Here is a 7,500-nt window from a genome sequence, read left to right as displayed (position 1 = left end):
GTAACTTCAACGTCCTCGCCGCAAACATGGATCGACTGAACAAGTTCCCCTAACAGGCCCCAAAGTCCTGAATCTTGGTCTAGGTCCAGTAGACCTCTAGGCCTAAGGGCTTCGCCTCATTGCTAAATGTATCAAGAGCCGCCACAAGTGACTCCAGGGACTCAGATAGGATGGCAACATTGCGGAAAAGCCCAAGGTCTGAGACCGTAATATTGCCCTAGTGTTGCTCCACACGACTGACTAGTACCTTTGCCCATCCAGTCCATACAGGTGTTGAAATGTGTGGTGCAAGGACGCAGCCTTGCCTCACCCCTGAATTAACAGGGAAGAAATTCAACATACCCCACCACACTTTACAGCACTTTCAGTACCAGTATAGAGACTTGCTATCAGGCCAATAATTTGTGTCGGAATTCCCCTGAGCCTCATGATCTCCCATAGCAATTCCCGATGCACTGAGTCAAATGCCTTCTTGAGGTCAATGTAGGTTGCAAGCAACCAACTACCAAACTCATGATGGCGTTCCACAATTACTCGAAGCGCTAGTATACAGTCTATTGTGGACTTGCCAGGAGTAATCCAGACTGCTCCTGTCTCTGATCCTCAGTAGGTGGTTGCGGATCCATTTCAGAAGAATTTTAGCGAAACCTTGCCTGGTATGCTGAGCAGTGTAATGCCACGATAGTTGCTACGTCCCAACGATCCCCCTTTTCCCCCTTTCCCGAGAGGGATACCACGCCCCTCAGCAGGGCAGGGGGAATGGTACCAGACTGCCAATGGCAGTCAGGACTGTATGCAGGCCCCCAGCCATAGGTTCAACCCCCAGCCTTTAGCAGTCAGCAGGGATATCACATATGCCTGCAGCTTTCCCACTCTTCAGCTTGGAAACGCCATCCTAACCTCTGTTAGGGTAGGAGGTTCCTCGCTGATGGGTGGGTCTGGCACAGGCACTGAGACATCGCTTGCATCCAAGCTAACTGTTGGAGGGTCCACCTGGTACAACTGTTCAAAATACTCAGCCTAACGTTCACAAACCCCAACATGATCTGAGATGATCCGTCCATCCACTGATCAGACTGCATTCATCTGTGAGGATTCCTGATGAACTGTTCTTTGTCACTTCTCAGCAGTGTCCGAGCCCTACGCACCATGGAATGACGCAAGACCTGATTCCCTACACGCTTCAATGGCCTCTAATGTCTCCAGAGAGATGGAATTCTTCCTGGGGCGTAAGCCTGGACCCCTGAGCTGCTTCGAGGAAAGCGCTTAAAGAGCCCCCACAAGCAACGGGGTCCGTCGGTTTTTTGAGTTCTGTAAAATCATCAAAGACTGTCATGGTGAACCACGGCAACCCCCCTCCCTCAGTCTGTCAGATAAAACCCTTGAGGTCCCACTGAGGGACGGGGGTTTTGAAGGGGACCCGCAAGGGGCCCCAAAACCAGCCTAGGGGTCGGTCCCACAGAATCGACACTCGGAAAACCCTCAGTTCTGGGGGATCCTCCTCGGGTGTAACAAAAATGGTCGTCTCCTTTGGCCACTGTGCCCGATCGCTGTACCAAGCCGCGATTTTGGGTGTGTGAAATAATTATAAATTTTATATATGATGTGAAAATAATTTATAAATATAATTATAAAAAAATTATATGAAAAATTTGTGGGGGGGGGGTGTGGTGTTGGGGTTGGGGTGGTGTGGGGGGTGTTTGGTGTGTTGAAATAATATATATATAAAAATAATATAAAAAAATTTTAATAAATATATAAAAATTATTTCACACACCACAACACACACACCACACACACACACAAACACCCCACCACACACATAAAATTAAAATATATATTTAAAAATATATATAATATATAGATATATAAAATTTAAAATTTTGAAAAAAATAATAAATATAAATATATATTTTTTATATATATATATAAATATTATAATATATTATATTATTATATATTATATATATAATATATATAATATATATGTATTATATTTTTGCGTGTGGTGTTTGTGTGTGCAGTATTTTATATTATAATTAAAAAGTATAATTTTATTTTTATATATAATATAAAAAAATTTTTTAATAAAAAAATATTATATATAAATAAAAATATTATAATATATAAAAATTTATATATCAACCAACCACACACACCGAAATTTAATATAAAAATAAATATAATTTATAAAATATTTATATATAATTTTATAATTATTTTAATATTTATTTTTATATATAGAGAAAAATAATAGTATACACCACCCCCACACACCCCCACACACCCCAAACACACAAATAATAAAGATAATAAAAAAAGAGAATAAAAAATATATATATAATATAAAATTTATTTTTTATTAGGTATATAGGGTATATATATATTTTATATTATAATATATATATTTTATTATATATATATAAAAACATTAACACACACACCCAACGATTATAAATAATTATATATATTTAATTAATTAATTTTAATATTAATAAACATTAAAAAATTGGTTGGTGTGGTGTTTTGGGTGTGGGGTGGTTTGTGTTTGTGTGTGTGTGTGTGTGTGTTTTTGTGTTGTGTGTGTGTTATGTGTTGTTGTGGTGTGTGTTTTGGGTGTGTGGTGGTGGGTGTTGATGTGGTGGGTGTGTGTGGTGTGTGAGTGTGTGTTAAATACATACATATATATATATATTATATATATTATTATATATATATATAAACATATTATTATATATATAATAAATATAATATATATTATTATATATGTATAATGTATTTATATATATATGAAGGTATAATGATATTTATGTAATCATATATGTTATTATCACACCGCACACACACACCAAACACAAAACAAAACCAATATATATAAATTTAATATATATAAAATATTAAATATATATATTATTGTGTGTGTGTGTGTGTGTTGTGTGTTGTGTTGGGGGGTTTTGTGTAGGTAGTACACACCCCACCCCACAACCACACACACCACACAACCACAACACACCATACATATAATATATTATATATATATATTATATATTATATATATATATATATATATATTTATATTATAATATATATTATATATTTTAATATATATATATAATATATATATATTATATATATATTAATATTGGTGTGTGTGTTTGTGTGTTTTGTGTGTTGTTGTGTGTTGGTGTACCAAACATATATCTATATATATAATATCATTACTGTACATAATAAAAAAAAATAATATAAAAAGATAATATATTATATATATATTTTATATTATTAATTTTAATATACTTTAAAATATGGGGTGTGTGGTGTGTGTGTGTGTGTTTGGGGGGGGGTGGGGGTTTGTGTGTGTGTGTGTGTTTTGGGGGGGGGTTTTATCAACACACACAACACACACCACACACACCCCACACACCAAAAAAAAAAACAAAAAAAATTTTATTAATATAAATAAATAATATATATATCAAAATATATATTATATTTTATTTTTAAATTTTATTATATATTTTAAATATATATATATATTTTTAAAAAAAAAATAAAAAAAAAAAAAAAATAAAAAATTAAATTAAAAAAAATTTTTTCACACACACACGCAAAAACCCACCCACACACACACACACACACACACCCACACACACCATATATAATATAATATATATATAATTTTATAATATATAAATATTATATTAATTTAATATATACATATACTGCCACACACACACACACAACACAATTATATATAATATATATTATATATATATTTTTATATATATATATATTGATTTATATATATATTATAAAAATTTAAAATTTTAATATGTATAATAATATATATATTATATATAATATTATTATTATATATTATTATATATAAAAATTTATATATAAATATATATTAATAATCCCTTATTTTTTTTTAGATCATATTATACATACATATAAAACGTTATATATTATATATATATATTTATAATTATATTTAAAATTTTTAAATTATATTATATATATATATATTTTGCTAAAATTTATTATTTAAATTATTAATTAATAAAATATATATATATATATATAACACACCCACACACCATTTTTATATTTAATATATATTATATTATATAATATTATATTATATAATATAATAATAATATATATATTGTGTGTGTTGTGGGGTTTTTATGTATATGTATATATAAAAATATATATATATAATATAATATATATTTATATGTATTAATATAAAAATATATATTGTTACGCCGGTCGCCTCGTCTCTCGCACCAACACAAGGCGGGAGGCAGAGGCGTGTTTATACAGGGTCGTGAACACTGAACCTTTAAAAGGGGCACGGAACACCACAGGTCCCAGAACCCAGGAGAGGAAACGCCAAGTGGCGAGGAGGGCAGAATAACAAAAAATACAGTTTTCCCTTTATTTACAAATTTTTTACCCGTACATTTTTTCTATAGGCCAATACGGGGGGAAAACCAGCATGTCACACTCACGATACAGCTTATAACGGGCAACAAAAATTTTATATCAGGCCCAAAAGGGGGCACAACGAGTCTTCACAGGAGCAGGCCCAACTCGTCTGCTGGCTTGTTCCTCCGCTCCTCCGCTCACAGCCAGTTGCGTCCTGTTTGCCCAGGTCCCTTCATGTTAACACATGTTTCGCACAGAGACAAAGACCCACTGGCGTAGCAATATATATTATACACACACACACACGCGCGTGCACACGCACACACACACACACAGAGGTATATATATATATATATATATATATATATATATATATATATATATATATATATATATATATATAGACACACACACACAGACACGTGTGTGTATGTATATATATATATATATATATATATATATATATATATATATATATATATAAGGCCGCGGTGGCCGAATGGTTAGAGCATCGGACTCAAGACTGTCACGACGGCAATATGAGTTCGAGGGTTCGAGTCACCGGCCGGCGCGTTGTTCCCTTGGGCAAGGAACTTCGCCTCGATTGCCTACCTAGCCACTGGGTGGCCAAGCCAGCCCAAGTCAGTGCTGGTCCCAAGCCCGGATAAGATAGAGAGAATGATTACCTAAAAAAGGTAACACCGGCACTCTCCGTGGAAAGGAACTGGGGACCCTACCATGTACTTACTCCAAGAACATCACAACATGAAAATTACAATTATCATGCTGTGACCACGGAGGCTCAAACATGAACCTAATGTAAAAAAAAATATATAAATATATATATATATACATGTGTGTAAGTATATATATATATATATATATATATATATATATATATATAAACATATGTGTGTGTCTCTGTATCTGTGTGTATAAGTATATGATGATGATCATCATCAAGGAGGTGATGCCGACGGGGGCGCATGGCCGCATCCACCCTTCGTTTCCAACCGCGAGGTTCCCTCGTGGCGAGTCTCCAGGTAGGCCCTCGGCCCATCTCTAATTCCTCGCGACAGGTCTCATCAAGCTGCCCAAGCAATGACCTCCTGGGTCATTCCACAGGCCTCCTCCAACCAGGGTTGTCTCCTAAAGAGACAATCTGATGGGCAGGGTCATCCACAGGGAAACGAGCTAGGTGCCCATATAGCCTGTGTTGGCGATCCTGGATTATGCAAGTAACAGGTCCCATGCCAGTCTCACAGTGTAACCGCCGGTTGGACACGTGGTCCTGCCAACTGTACCCCATGATCCGATGAAGGGACTTGTTACATAAGGCATCAAGATGGGACTCCAAGGCACTAGATAGCATCCAGGTTTCACTTTCATAGAGCAAAACTGGCAGTATCAAGGCCTTGAAGACATGTAGCTTGGTCCTTCTGCATAGATACCTACATCTCTAATTGCTCTTGTTGATCGAGATCATGGCTCCTGTTGCCAGACCAATCCATCTGTTGACTTCTTGGTCTGACAGCCCAGACATATGGAAAACACTGCCAAGGTATGCAAAACTCTCTGTAACTTCAACATCCTCGCTGCAAGCATCGATTGAATGAGTTCTCCTAACAGGCTGCCAAAGTCCTGAATCTTGGTCTAGGTCCAGGAGACCTCTAGGCCCAAGGGCTTCCCCGCATTACTAAATGCATCAAGAGCCGCCATCAGTGATTCCAGGGACTCAGATAGGATAGCAACATCATCAGCAAAGTCATGCTCTCAGACCTTGATATTGCCCAGTGTTACTCCACACTGACTTTGGCTAGTAGCTCTGCCCATTATCCAGGTGTTGAAAAGTGTTGGTGCAAGGACACAGATTTGCCTCACTCTGAATTAACAGGGAAGAACTTTGACAGACCCCCCACCACACTTTATAGCACTTTCAGTACCGGTATAAAGGATTGCTATTAGGCCAATAATCTGCGTTGGAATTCCCCTGAGTCTCATGATCACCCATAGCAATTCACGATGCAAACGCTTTCTTGAGGTCGATGTTGGCTGGAAGCAACACATGACCAAACTCACAACTGCGTTCCACAATTAATCAAAGCGCTAGTATTTGGTCCATTGTGGACTTGCCAGGATTGAATCCAGACTGCTCCTGTGTCTGATGCCTCAGTAGGTGGTTGCAGATCCGTTTCAGAAAAATGTGGGCAAAAATCTTTGCTTGGTATGCTGAACTGTGTAATACCATGGTAGTTGCTACAGTCCCAACGATTCCCTTTCCCCTTCCAAAGAAGGATGACCATGCCCCTCAACATGTCAGGGAGAATGGTACCAAACTGCCAGATGGCAGCCAAGACTGTATGCAAGCCCCGAGCCATAGGTTCATCCCCTGCCTTTAGTTCAGCAGGGATATCACATATGCCTGCAGCTTTCCTACTTTTCAGCTTGGAAATTGCCATCCTAACCTCTGTTAGGGTAGGAGGTTCCTCACTAGTGGGTGGGTCTGGCACAGGTATTGTAACATTGCTTGTATCCAAGCTAATTGTTGGAGGGTCTACCTGGTACAACTACTCAAAATACTCAGCCCAACATTCATGGACTGCAGTCATCTGCGAGGAGGGCTTAGAGTTTAGCTTTCTCAGGGCTTGGTAGGCAGGGAGAAGGTTGTTTACCAAGAAATGGCCTTCAACTTCCTCAGCAAGATTCCTGATGAACTGTTCCTTGTCTTTTCTCAGCAGTGTCTGAGTCCTACGCACCAAGGAACGACGCAAGACCTGATTGCCATTCAGCCGAGCCAAGCGACACACTTCAGCGGCCTTTAATGTCTCCAGGGAGATGGATTTCTGCCTTGCCCTTGAGCGTACACCAATGGACTTCTGGCCTGTTTCCAGTGTTTTGTACTTGAAGAACTCCCACAGTGTAACTGGGGCCATCAGGTTATCAAGTTCTGTGAATCAGTCAGAGACTGCCATGGTGAACCCATGAGCACACTCCTCCTCCCTTAGTCTGTCCAAGTGAAACATCTTAGAGTGGCCACTGGAGGGACAGAGAGTTTTGGAGTGGACC

Source organism: Penaeus monodon, chromosome 14, assembly GCF_015228065.2.
Source record: "Penaeus monodon isolate SGIC_2016 chromosome 14, NSTDA_Pmon_1, whole genome shotgun sequence".
Lineage (NCBI taxonomy): Eukaryota > Metazoa > Arthropoda > Malacostraca > Decapoda > Penaeidae > Penaeus > Penaeus monodon.
The sequence above is the reverse complement of the archived record's forward strand: the minus strand, read 5'-3'. Positions refer to the sequence as shown.